Consider the following 15,562-nt stretch of genomic DNA (forward strand, 5'->3'; position numbering starts at 1 on the left):
AAGGCAGGGATTTGCCCACAAGAGGTCCCGCCAAGCCAAACGATACTGCAGGACTTCAACAGCCTGTTCTTCCCAACACAATTACTTACACTTCATTTCAAAGGGTGTTTTTTCCCATGTAACTCATCATCTATTGCTTCCATAAGCAACCCCCAGCTACACACACCTGAAACTGAGTTAGAAAAGCAACTGCATTTTGCTTCCTGACAGTACTCCAGAAGATTCCAAAGCACAAGGACTGAGAAGTGCTTGGAAGTGGAACACACTGCAGGACAACTCCCTTGGGGGGTATTGCTGTTCCTATCAAAACCACTTGCCAGCACTGGTAGCTGCACAGGTGCTTGGGTAGCACGTTTTTGTCAGCTGGCTGCAGGAAATAAAGCAATCCAGAGGGCCCTGGACAGGCTGAGTAGATGGGCTGAGGCCTGCCATATGGGCTTCACCACCGCCAAGTGCTGAGTCCTGCGCAGCAGCAGGAAATCTCTGCAGTGCTACAGGCTTGGGGCTGGGTGGCTGGAGAGCTAGCTGCTCAGCAGAAAAGGACCTGGGGGGAGTGGCAGTTTAGGCTGGGTGCCTCCAAATAAAGAAGCCACAGTTGAGACCTCCAGTGCCCCAGAAACAGTGTATTTCTTCCCATAGATCCTGCACCCTTACAAATCTGGCTGCAAAGTTATTGTCTTTCTCTTTCTTCCCTCTCTGCTCCCTTGGGAGAGATGGTTTCTTATCTGGTAATTATGGGGAAGTATTAGAGGCCTCTTTGGCCTGAGTAACTATTTCCTGCACAATCTTGGCCTGTTTAGACCTAATGCCAGGGTAAATAGTGGGGGCAGTTCAGGCCTGGCCAGCCTGAAACCAGCCTCCAGTTGGAGGAGAAGAGCAAGCCCTGGGGGTTTTGGTGAACCCCAGAAGGGAAGTGTTGGGATTTTTGTCTGGAGTAGAGGAACTTACATGTTAAGATTAGACTGGGGATTTCTTTGAACTTTATATGCTTTGCTGTGCTCACACTATGCTTTGTAGCATATGAATTACTTTGCCATTTAAACTTTCCATGACTATCCAATCCATTTGTGTGAGCATTATTCTTTTGCCCCTCATGGAGCAACAGGGCAATCTCTCCTGCTCTAAACTAGGACAGGCTGTTAACTGACAGCTGGCTGAACATGAACCACTTGGCCTTGGCCACTTGGGCAGACAAGTGGTTGATGCATCAGGAATAGCATGGCCAGCTAGGACTAGAGAGGTGATTGTTCCCCCATGCTCGGCACTGGTGAGGCCATGTATGGAGTACTGGGCTCAGTTTTGGGCACCACAGCGTAAGGCAGACGTGAAGGAGCTGGAGAGAACAGAATTCGACTTGTTTCCCTACCAAGTAAAGCAATCCTGTGAAGTTGTTTAATGGAAGGCCACAAAAGGTGACATCACTGGAAACATTATGAACAACTCTGTTCTTCTCTTCAAAAATGTATTTTCTTTGGAAGAGAAAACCTCAGGGAACTGTTAAGGTGCTCTTAGTGCAGACTTTACACCAACCTCAGCTGAACACTGAAAAGTGCTGTATTTATCTTAATTCTTTTCCTCCCTCTGTCCCTGCCAATGCACATGCAAATACTCCCACACAGCCTTCAACTGTGCTTTTCAGCTCCCTAAGTGATTCTGGACAATTTCCATTCTAGGAACATTGGAAATGGCAAGAATTTGGCTTTTTTCAGGATGATAGCTCAAAGGTTTTGAAACTGAAACAACTTTGGCCATACTGTGCCTTGCAGCATAGAACCATAGAATTGTCAGGGCTGGAAGGGACCTCAAGGATCAGCCAGCTCCAACCCTCCTGCCATGGGCAGGGACACCTCACACCACAGCAGGTTGCTCACAGCCACATCCAGCCTGGCTGCAAACACCTCCAGGGATGAGGCTTCCACCACCTCCCTGGGCAGCCTGTGCCAGGCTCTCAGCACCCTCCTGGGGAAGAACTATTTCCTAACATCCAATCTGAATCTACCCACTTCAAGTTTTGCTCCATTCCTCCTAGTCCTATCACTACCTGACACCCTAAAAAGTCCCTCACCACCTTTCTTGTAGCCCCCTGCAGATACTGGAAGGCCACAATAAGGTCTCCTTGGAGCCTTCTCTGGACTGAATATCTCCAACTCTCTCAGCTCCAGCCCTCTGATCATCCTCATGGCCCTTCTTTGGACACCTTCCAGCACACCCAGATCTTTCTTGTAATAGGGGCCACAGCAGACCCACAGCATCTGAACTGCAGAATCCTAGAATCACAGAATGGTTTTGTGGTGAGACAGTGGAACAGGTTGCCCAGGGAGGTGATAGGAGCCTTATCCCTGGAAGTTTTTAAGGCCAGGCTGGACGTGGCTGTGAGCAACCTGATCAAGGTGAGGTGTCCCTACCCATGGCAGGGGGTTGGCACTGGATGATCTTTGAGGTCCTTTCCAACCCTGAGAAGTCTATGATTCTATTATCCATCTCTGAACAGAACTGTTGTAGCCATGGGTTAGAAGCATCTTGCTTATGTGACTCTGTCACTTTGTGGATCACAATTTTCATCAGAAATGTGAGTTGTTGTGGCTGTGCCAGACAGAAAACCTCTCTGCTGCTCATTCTCTAGGCACTGCCATTGTCACAGATTTGACACCCAGCAGTTGAGAGGTTAGACTAGTTGCACAGCAAGCCTGCCCTCAGTGCTGCCTGAACTCCACATGTCAAAGCTTCCAGCTGTGCTGTTCAATGAGGCACAATTTAAGGCATAGTTTCTGTCACTGAGTTTGACTTTTCCACAGGGTTACCAGGAGAAGGTGTCTCGTTTTACACCCTACCTTTCTGTCGCTGTTTTCTTCTTTCACATGTCATGCTCTTCTGTTTGACACCTTCTCTTTTCTTCATAGTTTCAGGAAGGTAGTTTCATCAGGAAGACTCCCACATCGTTGCTTGGCTTGTCTGTTACTGTGCATCCTGAATACCCTGTGCTCATAGTAATAATACAGCACAGGTTTTGTACTAACAGAAGTGCAGCTGAATGTTTTTCGCTCGTCTCGGAGCATCCGCTCTCTCCTCCCACATTCTTCCATAATTCTTAACACAGGCTCTCTTGAAGAAAACCCTGCTTCATAATTGAACTACCTCATCCAATTGCTGCACTTTTAAAACACTTTGTTACTCTGAGGGTGACAAAACACTGGGGCAGGCTGCCCAGAGTGGTTGTGGAGTCTCTTTCTCTGGAGGCATTCAAAACCTGCCTGGATGTGTTCCTGTGTGACCTACTCCAGGAGACCCTGCCCTGGCAGGGGGGTTGGTCTAAGTGATCTTTCAAGGTCCCTCCCCTGTGATTTATTCCTCTGTGGACACAAAATGCAGCTAATTCCTTTGAAACACTTCCCAACTAGAATAACAGAATCTTACTAAATCACTGGCCAAGTTTGTTCATTTTCCAGGTGAGCTTTCTGTTCTCTTCCCTCAGGCAGTGGCTTGCTTACCTCTCAGCTAACTACAGCTGGGCAGCACTTGGAACAGGGATTCATAATTTTAGAAGAAACTCTTGGAAACAGATGGCCCCAGACTTTTTTTGTTGATGAGGACTGCTGAACTCCTTTAGTATCTAATTTAAGTCAAATCTGTGAGCTGACAGCAGGATAGGACTTATGCTGTATTGCCAGCTTCAGGCATTAACCCCCCCCAAGTCCTGAAAACATAATGAACTTTCAAATTTGCTGGTGGTTTTTCAAGCTGCAAGTGGTCTAATTTTCAAACAGTTCTCTGGAATGATGAAAGCTGAGAGTCTGACTCCTTTCAGATAAAAAATTCTCATGCCATCCTGGGGATTTGGAATCTGAGGTTTCACAAAAGCTATCATGTGTTATGAATGTCAAAGAATAAACCCTGGGACTCACCAGTGTGCAGCTGATGGGACACAACTGGGAAGTTCTGCATCCTCTTGAGAGTGCATCTAGTGCATGTGCCCATGGGTTTGGGTATGCACAGACACATGGTGTTGAATTGAGAAGGTTGTCTTTCCTGAACTCTTCTAGTTGGGGATGTCCCAGCTTACTGCAGGGCACTTGGTCTAGGTGACTTCTAGCTGAGCCCTTCCAACCCAGCGCATTCTATGACTCTCTGACTCTGTGATGCAGGATGAGGGACAATGGACACAAACTGGAACACAGGAGGGTCCAGTTCAGTGTGAGAAAAAACTTCTTTCTGGTGAGGGTGCTGGAGCACTGGAGCAGGCTGCCCAGATAGATTGTGGAGTCTCCTTCTCTGGAGACTTTCAAAACCTACCTGGACATGTTCTTGTGTGACCCTCCCTAGGAGATCCTACTTTGGGAGGGGGGTTGGACCTAATGATCTCCAGGTGTCCCCTTCAGCCCCTACCATTCTATGATTCCATCCTTCTATGATCTTCCCAGCAGTGTATGAAGGGTGGCCCACTTTCATAAGTGTCCATTGAGAGTAAGAAAGTATCTGGTAGCAGGCAGGCATGTAGCTGGAGTGGTTGAAAGTGGCAGAGGAGCTAGGTGCTGATCATTACAGACTCATACAATCAACATGGAAAAGGCCTTCAAGATCATCAGTATCTGACTCAAAATCCTTACTACTCAATATCTAATTTGTTACCTTTGGCTTCTGCTTCAGATGGAGGTGACTGTGAAAACTTCAGTGCCAGCTGATCCCACTGCAAAGTCAGAGATGAGCTCGAATCACAGATGCTCACTGCTGCTGCAAATACACAAAGGAAAAACACACAGCATTACTCCTCTGCTGAAAGCCCAGGCAGTGGCCTCCTGCACCAGTGCCACAATCATTCCAGGTACCTGTAAAGTAGATGTAAATTCCTATCTCAATTTCAAGTAAGCATGCTTGGAGTAAGTGCAAATTGCCATTCAATCCTTTTCCAAGTCCGTTCCAAATGCAGTCCTCAGGCATGCATTAAGAGGAGTGTGTCCAGCAGATTGAAGGAGGTTATCCTCCCCCTCTACTTGGCCCTGGTGAGGCCACACCTGGAATATTGTGTCTAGTTTTGGGCTCCCCAGTTCAAAAGGGACAGGGATCTACTTGAGAGAGTGCAACAGAGGGCTACAAGGATGGTTGAGGGGCTGGAGCACTGCCTTATGAGGAAAGGCTGAGGGACCTGGGGCTGTTTACTCTGGAGAAGAGAAGACTGAGAGGGGATTTCTCTCATAGCCAAGCCAGAGAATCTTGACAGGGACCACCAACACCATCTAGGATACTGCAGTAGAGGGAGCCACATCACCACCATCCATGATCCATAATGTAAGTACAGTGCACTTATCTTGCTCCTCCGTGAACATCTGACAGCCAAGTGAGCTCTCATTTAGGTAGAAGATGATCTTTAGAAAGAAGCACACATACTAAACTTTCAGGCCTCCTTCATCACTACAAAGGACCCAATTTAGAATCACAGAAAACATACAGTTAGAAAAGACCTCAAAGTTCTTCCAGTCCAACCTTCAACCAACACTAAACCACGTCCCTAAGCACCAGGTCCACAGGCTGCTTAAACACCTCCAGGGATGGTGACTCCACCACTGCCCTGGGCAGACCATTCCTATGCTTGAGAACCCTCTCTGTGAAGAATGGTTTCAGCTTGAAACCATTTCCTCTAGGCCTGTGGCTTCACATCAAGGAGAAGAGGCTGCCCTTCAGGTAGGTCTGGACAAAACCAGAGCTGTGCCAGTAAGAAGCATAACTGTTTGGAGTCATTTGTACCATGGAACAAGACCACTTTCCAGGAAGATTCCAAGTGTACATAACAAAGAAACATGCAGGGTGCACGTGGCTGTAGCAGTTGCTAGCATTTTCAAACCCTGCCAGCAAGCAGAGTCATTGGCAGGATCTTTGAAATGCTTTTCAGTTTTGCCATGCTGCAACTGTCTTTTTCCCCTCCTTACACATTTCAACACCCTTCACTTTTTGTCCCTGCTTCTCCCTATTGCTCTTGGTGATTCAACAGCTCTCTCCAGTGCTGTGTGATACACATGAGTTCCCCTAAATCCACTAAAAGTTCATTTCTTTTCCTTCTAAGTGTATTTTTATTAAGCAGTATTGAGATGATTATTCATTTTGAATTGTAGGGCAAGGTAACAGGATAAAAAATGAAGCTAGGGGAAATTCTGCCAGACTGAGAAATGATATTCCCCACATTTGCTAAGTAGCATGTTAAGGATGTGTATGCATTATTAAATCCTGAGGAGTACAGCACTGGCATGTAAATTTCCCTGAGGCATGTGTGGTTAGATCACTGAGTACCTGCCTTTGTCTTTTGAAAGAATGATTCATACAGAGCTGATCATGACTTCATACCAGATTTTGCACCCTGGCTGACTTTTTGGTCTTCATGCTGACAATAACCTTCTGTAATTTGCACACCTAAAAGGTTATAAGTAAAAACTAGATCAGGTTGCCCAGAGCCCCACTGAGCCTGAACTTGAATATCTCCAAGGATGGGGCCTCAACCACCTCCCTGGGCAATCTGCAGCCACAGGGGGCTCCCAAGTCACAACAAAAAGGACATTCTTTGTTCTGCTAACTCCTCTGGATTTACAGGATTGCTGTCCTGAGGGCTGCCTCGATTCTAAGCACCCTGCCACAGGTCAGCTGGCTGTTGAGAGACCACTCACTGGCCAATCACTCTTTCTGAGAAGCACCTCCCTTCACCCTCCTCTTCACCTAGTGAAATGAGGGATGTCATGGTTTATTGACAAAGCTGGGAGATCCACACTCAGGCAAAATCACTGAATCAGAGATTTTCATTGCTTGGAAAAGACCTTTGAGATCAAGCCCAACCATTGTCTAACTCTATCATGTCTGATGCTAAGCCATGTCCTTCAGCACCATGTCTGAAAGCCAGGATTGTGCTACATCTTAGGGTGGAAGTATTGATCTGGCAAAAGGAATAAGGTTTCTCATCGCTTTAAAAGTAAAAACCAAATCAAAACCAAGCAGACCAAGAAACCCACAGCTAAGTTGCTTCTGAAGACTTGCTAGCAGCCTGTGCAGCACAGATCACCATCAAAGACTCCTCTAAAACAGGTCCTGGGGTATAAGCAAACCACAGCATTTCACAATCTTCCTCTTCCACATGGCCTTGAAGCTTGTATTGCTGTAGATCTTTCCTGCCCCACGGATACACAGTACAGAGGGTTTATACAGCTGAGCCAGATCCTGCATCATTTGTGGTGGTTTGGCTGTTTGGGTTGGTTTTTTCCTCTTAGCTGTTTCATTTCCCATTCCTCCAAAATGCTGCTGCTGTTTCCCTTCTTTCTGCTTTTATTCTTTGTCAGTGTATTTCCCTCATTACTTAAAAAACCCACCACAAACAACAAAGTTCTGAACATCTTTCTCTTTCCTTCAGCTTCTTTTCTTCAGAAATGCAGTCACAGAAAAGGAGCTAATGAGAGAGAAGTAAACCTGAGTAGCAATGCATACACATACAGGTCTGTTTCTGTTCCTATTTGTATTCCAGATGCTCTACCATGGCTTCCTTCCTCAGTTCTGGTTTCCTTTAACTCCCTGTTAAGGTTTTCTTTGTTCTGCAAGCCAACTGTTCACCAAAGATTATGTTAAGCTCACCATGGGATAGAGACCTCAGTCAGCTAAATGTCATGGTTATTTCTAGTAAATCAGAAGTGTCCATGCCTTTAGCCCCGTGAGAATACACTGTCAGATCACAAACAGTCACACAATCACAGAAAACAGCCAGGTGAAAGAGACCTCACAGATCATCCAGTCCAACGCTCCACCCAGCACTGAAGGGCCAACACCAACCCAGGGCCCTAAGTACCAGCTCCACAGGCTGTGTAAACACCTCCAGGAATGGTGACTCAACCAGTGCCCCAGGCAGCCCATTCCAATGTTTGAAGTATTTGCTAGCATCCAGCCTGAACCTCCCTTGCTGCAGCTTGAATCCATTTTCTCTAGTCCTGTCACTTGCACCAAGGAGAAGAGGCTGCCCACTCCCCACTCCAACCTCCCTTCAGGTAGTTGTAGAGAACAATGAGGTCTCCCCTCAGCCTCCTTTTCTCCAGACTGAACAACCCCAGCTCCCTCAGAAGCTCCTTGTAGGCCATGTGCTCCAGGCCCTTCACAAGCTTTGTTGCCCTTCTCTGAGCATGCCATCTCTATGTCCTTCCTGTAGTGAGGGACCCAGAACTGAGCACAGCCCTCGAGGTGTGGCCTCCCCAGTGCTGAGTACGGGGAGATGATCACCTCCCTGTTCCACAGCCTTTCTAATACAAACCAACTCCTGTTGTCTCATTAGCACTTGAGCAATTAAAACAGCTTGGCCCAAACAGAGGGGAAAAAACCCCGCACCTAAAAACCAACCAACCAACAACTTAAAAGCTTTTATTAATTACAAAAACACTTAAATGATTTCACAGCTGAAAATAGCAGCAAATATCAAAGGCCAGATGATGCCTCCTCTTACACCACACAAGTGAGTTTCAGAACTGGAGATGAGCCAGTTTTCTAAAGCAAGAGTAAAGCCACAACACCGAGGCTCAATTAGAAGAATGGCCTTCATTAATTCCAGTTTTCTGCAGAGCTTTTTTCCCCTGCTTCTAGCTGTAGCTGTGTAATTGTTCAACACAGCTTCCTGACAGATCCAGCTCTTTCCCATATCCCCATGTGTACTTCCAGGGCTCTTTATACAGAAGAGTAATAGTTCACTAAGCTCTGCAGCATTCAGGAGCTTGCAGCATCACTTTGCATTAATCTGCCTGGTGAATGACATGCCCAGTACGTGGTGGCTGGAATGAGGTAATTCAGAGCCCAGACTTATTGCTGTTATGGTTTGAGCCTGGGTGTCTTTAAAAAACCATAAAGCCCAGGGGGAGGACACAGGAAATCATGTTATTTCATGCCCAGAATGCCTGCATAGAATCACAGAATTGGTAGGGTTGGAAGGGACCTCCAAAGATCATCGAGCCCAAACCCCCTGCCAGAGCAGGACCACAGCATCTAGCACAGGGCACACAGCAACACATCCAGATGGCTCTTGAAAGTCTCCAGAGAAGAAGACTCCACATCCCTTCCGGAGAGCCTTTATAAGGTGACAGCACAAGGTGCCTCTGCCCTGTTTTCCTCCCTCTCTGCTCCCTGGGAGGATGCACAGGCTGTTAGCTCTGGTGGGGGAGTGAGGCCTGGTTCAGCCTTGGCAACGCTGCCAGCTGGGGCCTGGAGCTGCCAAGCTGAATTTTAGCTGCATCATTGTGGGTTTGGTATGCAGGTAGAGGGGCATGGGGGGTGGAGGTGGTGGTACATTTGAGGCCTGGGTTTACTGGCCTGATTTAGGAGGGATGTTTGTATGAAGCTTTGGCCTAAGGAGCTCGTTGGAGAACCATGGCCAAGGTGGACTATGGGTTTTGTGTGTTTTATATGCTTTGTACTGTTGCATGTAGTTATGAATAACACTTCCATCTAAACTTTCCAATTCTATCTAATACACTGTGGAGGGTTTTTCTTCTACCCCTTTTGGAAGAGATAAGAGAGCATCTGTCTCACTAAAAACTAAGACAAATGCCAACAAGCCTTTCATGCCTCTGTACTCAGTCACCTTCTGCTATGGCCCTACTTAACCAGTGAAAGCAGGAGTGGAAAACAGGAACCTTTCCTTTTTGTAAGCAAGAGCAGCAGGAGAAGCTGTAATATCTAACATTAATTTGCAGGGCACAGTGACTTGGTGAGTAGGCAGGGCTCACCACAATTATCTGTTCCTGCCTTTTCACTGCTTTTTGTAAGGATGGCTGTCCCTAGCTTCACCACAACTGTGCTTTCAGGGATAAACACAAAAGGAAGGTGCACAATGGAGTTCACACTCTTTAGAGCACATTTCAGGCTCTCAAGCATATCACATTGCATCAGTCTCTTTAGAGCTCCTCTTTCAGTCCCTCAGGCTGATGACATTGCTTTGGTTTCATATTTTAAGGCATTCTTCTTCCTTTAAAGCTTCCTGGAAGGAAGCTTGTTCACAAAGATGCAGATTCTCATGGAGTTGTATGGCACTGAGAGCTAACTGAAGCCCCAAAATAACTGCATTGCACTGCCTTGGCCATAAAAGTTACTGAAGGATTTACACTATTCCCTAAAGGCTCCTGCAGAGCACCAGCACTACCAGAGCTAGAGCTAACATTGCTGTAAGTCATTTGCACACTACAAGGATTGCAAAAGCAGATAAAGTCTCCCCTGTGTGTTGTGCTGCCAGCTCAGGTGCCTCTGAAGCATTTCAGTTCAAGAGTCTGTTTAGCCTGGAGAAGGGCAGACTGCAGGGGGATCTCACTGGAGAAGGATCTGGAGTCCTGGTGGATAACAAGTTATCCAGGGGACAGCAATGTGCTCTTGTGGCCAAGAAGGCCAATGGGAGAAAGTAGAAATCGTGTGGGTGGGAACAGTGATTTGGTTTAATATTTGGTCTAATTCTCTTAATACTTTACATTTATAGAGACTGCCTTGAAATAATAACTTCCCTCTATAGTAGATCTCTGATACCTCTGTCTAGTTTGTTAGCTGCTCAGAAGGATTGCCTAGCTAGGTCTTTTAATAATTTCACTGATAATGTATTTCAAGCTATGCTCTTTGAAAGGGTGCTGTGCTACTTCTGCAAAATAAGTTAGAGACAGAGCTGGTAGCCAACCTGAGTGCCAGAGAAAGCAAAGAAATGTGGTTAACACAGAAATTATTCACCCAACGAGTTCAAAACTTATGAGGGGCGGCTGAGGGAGCTGGGATGGGACAGTATGGAGAAAAGGAGGCTGAGGGGAGACCTCAATGCTCTCCACAGCTCCCTGAAAAGAGGCTGGAGCAAGGTGGGGATCTGTCTCTTCTCCCTAGTCACAAGTGATAGGATGAAAGGAAATGGCCTCAAGCTGCACTGGGGAGCTCTAGGTTGGACAGTAGAAAATAATTCCTCACTTCAAGGGTTCTCAAACGCTGGAACAGGCTGCCCAGAGAGGTGCTTGGATCCCCAGCTCTGGAGGTGTTTAAAAGCTGCAGAGCTGTGGTGCTGAGTGACTGGTTTAGCACCAGCTTTGGAAGAGTTAGATAATGTTTAGACTTGATGTTCTTAAAGGTCTTTGCCAACTGAAATGATTCTGTGTTATTTAAAGATTGCATTTTGTACTGACAGGGAATTTTTTGGAGACAGCATTTCAGTTTGCAGGCAGCTTCCACTGGACAGAGAGAATCCCTCATGGTTTGGATTTGCTAGGCCTGGCTCATATTCCCCAAACAGAATTTGAAGAGCATCATAACAGAGCAGACTCTGCAGGTTGGATACCATGAGATGTACAATGGGAATAAATAAATTACACAAGGAAGGAGCACCAGCAAATAATAAAGGTGCAAATGCTCTCTGAGAGTCATTAATATGAATTGCTAGATCAAGGGAGTATGATTGCATGCTTCTGATACCCTTTAGCTCTTAATTGCATATAATTAAATCAGCTGTTCAGGAGCTCCCTTTACCTTCTCAGATAGCTGAGTTCTAAGAACTCTGAATTCACAAGTAACTTATTAGGATTACTCTTGCTCATGACAAAAGCTTCAAAACTTACAGACATACTCTGACAGACTGTCTGAAACCTGTGCCAGTCATGAGTGAGTGTGATTTTGTGACTCTCAGTGCTACATTTGCTTGTCTTGTCCAGTTGGGACTTTTTTCCAGCCCGCAAATAGACAGAGTCAGGGGCAAGAATATTTCCAGAGGCACTGGGGGAAAAGCCTCTGTTATCTCAAGTATCAAGAGCTGAGTTACGATAAACTGAGCAGGGAGCTATAACCAAGACTCCTCAGTCTTGGTTTATAACATTTCCAGTGTTAGAGCTGGAACTTGTGCTTACAAAGCAGGAGGAAGCATTATGAGATGGTGCAAAGTCCTCTGGGCACAGCACATAAAATAAAAGGATTTTATTCTTTCAGGTGACAGCAAAACTACTTGGATCTGCCAATCCTGCACATTCACCCAGCTTTCTGCTCTCAGGAGGATGGTGGCTGCTCATTTCATGTCCTAGAGTTGGGGTATGGGTGGACCCAAGACCTCTGCAGCCCTCTGGGATGGCACTGTCTCAGAGGGTGCATCTGTAAGGGTGTATTTTATTTTCCACTCTGCTTATTTCTGGAGTTTTTTCACCATAAAGTATTTCAGAGCACCAGCAGTAGTACTATTGGCCTGAGAGAAGCACCAAGGGTTCCTATGGAGAAAACCAACTCTTTCAATCAGATAGGCATGGGAAACCAAACAATTTTTCAGGCAGTTAAAACCTGGCTAAGTGTTTTAATGAAATAATACTTTAGGTGTCCCTTGAGTACCTGGCGTGGCTGGAAACCAGGTGTGTCTGGCCACTCATGAATTTAAACAGCATAAAGAGGCTTTGAGCAATCCTAACACATTAGCCTCTGTCACTGCAATTGTTCATTTCCACTACTGGATGATTATTATCCTTTTTACTCCTCAGTGTTCCCTCACTTATTACCTGGCACCCTTTCCCCATGTTTCTACCCTCTTTACCCAATTTTCTTCCTTCTACAGACTAAAAATAAGCACAGTGCTTATCTGTGGCTTGCCCCTGTTTCTTTCAGGTAGTCTAATGAAAGCATGTTTAATGTGTGCAATAAAAACTCTGTTTCAAAGCACTCTCTTAGCTCCATATTTTTTCAGTGATGTTTATAAATGTGCCCATTTTGCTGCTTTATGGCTCTTGCCTTTCTTCTCCCCTTACCTCTGAGATCAGTGGGTTTTCTTAGAACAGCTTTGTCTCTCTGCCTATCCATAATGCACCACTGCATCTCAGCAGCTTCCAACCTTCACTTTTAAAATCATGACCTCTCAGAGAGACAGAATGGCTGTCAGCAAGAGAAATATCACCGGGAACTGAAGGCTTTTGTCTACAGAAGAGATACACCACCAATTTAAATGTCTCATGCACTCTTGTACCCATTGTACCTCAGCCCTCCCATTACAGTTGGACTCTAATAGACCACATGACAGCTTTGAGTTTTCCCAAGGTACCTAGAGGTGACTACCTCTTGGCCCATGCCAGGACTCAGCAGTTTCTCAACCTTTACAAGCGCTAGTGGCTCACAGACACCTGACTTTCAGCTGTATGAATATGATGGCCGTGAAGAGCTGAGCACCACTCTTTGCTCCTGTGATGGCACAAAATCTGGTGCCAGTTTCCCTTAGTCAATTAGCCAGGACTGATGGTAGTACAGGTGAAAGCAGGATCTGCCAGTTTAATGGATTCACATATTATGATGCAATCATGTAAAAAGTAAAGATGTTCTGACTGACTTCTTTGAAGTGGAAAGCAGGAATCAGGCATTTAGGCTCCAGAGCTGGCACGTCTCTGTCCTGCAGTAAAGGAGTAAAGTCACTTTGCTATTACCTACTGCTTTAAATAAAGGACAGGAGATTCTAGTGCCTTTTAACAAACTCTTTAAGTATGAGGCTTCTGCTCTCCAAATCACTATGTTCACTTAACATACAGTGAGCTAGACTTGAAAGGTCATGAGGTAGCACTGAATTGTTACCTATTTGAGAGAACTAAGGGATGAAGTGGGGGGGAGGGGGAAGCTGTCTATTTTTGGCTTTGAAATTTGAGGCTGTGATAGCACCTGGCTAAATGAAAGTGATCTGATCAAAAAGCTGAAAGGCAAGGATGTCTATCCTTCAAGCATCTTTGACAACACTCCAAGCCAAGACGTTGGAACCGTAGGGAAGAAGTTAATCCTACCTTCAACTAAAAGATTTGCTGAAGCCTGTGGCAGAGAATTTAAATGTTAGCAGATCAATTTCTCTTGCAGAAATATAATTCTACTGATTCTCTTCCATTTGTTATTAATTTACAGGCAAGGTGCCATGGAACAGGCAATTTAAGATGGGAGCAAAGCAATTTGTCTTTGTACAGTAAGCTCACGTGAAACCATGCGGCCAGGAAGAGCATCTGCGTTGCCGTGCAGCTGTAAGCCATTAGGGCACTTTGAGCAGCTCAGACAGACAAGTCACAGGGACTCTCCTATCCCACCAACATGTAGGGAAGAAACTGCTTTGGGACTTTATGGAGAGCCATATCTCTGTATGCAGCTGTACATCTGGATGCAATTCTAAGGAAAAGGTAATCCAAAGAGGGTTTGAGCACGCTGAGAACTGCCATGACTTTTATACATTATAAAGTAAGTGCTAGAATGATGGAATCATTTAGGTTGAAAAAGACCTTTAAGGTTATTGAGTACAGCCATTAAATTACAGCAGGGTTGATTTAGGATGGACATTAGGAGGAAGTTCTGCATAATGAGGGTAGTGAAATACTGGAACAAGTTGCCCAGAGATAGTAGAGGCCTCATCCCTGGAGACATTCAAGGTTGAACTTGATGGGGCCTTGGGCAACCTGACATAGTTAAAGTTGTCCCTGCTTACTGCTGGAGGCTTGGACAAGATGACCATCAAGAGTCCCTTCCAAGGCATTCCATGATTCTATGTACCATAAATCTAGCACTGAGAAGCCTACCATTAAGCTATAGAATCATAGAATGATCTGGGTTGGGAGGGACCTCTGCAGGTCCTCTAATCCTGCCCCAAATGATGGCACATATCTTTTCAATACCTCCAGGGATGATGATTCAAACACTTTTGCTGGCAGAGATCAGAAGCCATTGCTCCTTGGAAGCCTGAAGGCAAAAAGTATCTTCTGTGTTAGCAGGGATACTGCCACCTTTTAGAGGCAAGGCAGGACACATCATTAGTCATACATTTTGATTGCAACAAGCCAACAGTTCCCTGTTTGAGACATGCAAGCAAATAAGAACACTAAACAATGCCAAAACATGACATATGCTGACTGTCAGCTGAGCATGGTGACACTTAGCTGACTTCCTATCCACAGGACTACTGCAACTGTATCACAGCTGTGCTAGTCTCATGAGCTGGAATAATTTCAACTCATGATTCTTGAATTGCCTTTATTCCTTTATTGCAAAGTCATCATTGTTTTGTTCTGTTTTTCCTTCTACTGTTAGCATCATCATCCTCCTGGCTGGAGGGTGGACTGGACTCTCTCCAGTAGTTCCCTGCTGTTCTTGAACTGGGGAGCCCAGAACTGGACACAGTAGTCCAAATGAGGCCTCACTAGGGCAGAGGGGCAGAACAACCTCCCTTAACCTGCTGGCCACACCCTTCTTAATGCACCCCAGGATACCACTGGCCCACTTGGCTACAAGACCACATTTCTGTCACATGGATAACTCCTTGTCCACCAGGGCTCCATGGTCCTTCTCTATGGAGCTGCTTTCCATCAGGCCAGCCCTGTAGCTTCTGAGATGGGAAAAGCTGCTGCCACATAGCCTAGTCACATAGCCCTCCATGCTTTGTGTAAACACTCCTGTCCCCATCTGCTTCCATACTCTACTTGCTTCCATTGCACTGCTCTCCTGTTGTATATTATATTTCTGCCATGCCATATGTGCTTCACAGATCTTTCCAGTTTAGATTTTGCTGTTTCCTCTATTTTCTCTCCTCCTCCCAGCCCCCCTTTTTTTT

The 15,562-nt window shown here is 45.8% G+C and overlaps 1 long non-coding RNA gene across 1 annotated transcript in view; it reads right to left on the reverse strand.

Moving 5' to 3' along the window:
- Positions 1-2,859: 2,859 nt before the first annotated feature.
- The window catches only part of LOC137448802 (uncharacterized), a 92,083-nt gene continuing 79,380 nt past the window's right edge, over positions 2,860-15,562 (reverse strand). Inside the window, exons 3-4 of the long non-coding RNA XR_010989219.1 lie at positions 4,627-4,728; positions 2,860-2,976 (exon numbers count right to left, since the gene is read on the reverse strand). This is a non-coding gene — a long non-coding RNA (uncharacterized lncRNA). The remainder of the gene's footprint in view (positions 2,977-4,626; positions 4,729-15,562) is intronic.

Source organism: Melanerpes formicivorus, unplaced genomic scaffold, assembly GCF_026170545.1.
Source record: "Melanerpes formicivorus ecotype bairdi unplaced genomic scaffold, bMelFor1.0.p_v2 SCAF_26, whole genome shotgun sequence".
NCBI classification, from domain to species: Eukaryota; Metazoa; Chordata; class Aves; order Piciformes; family Picidae; genus Melanerpes; species Melanerpes formicivorus.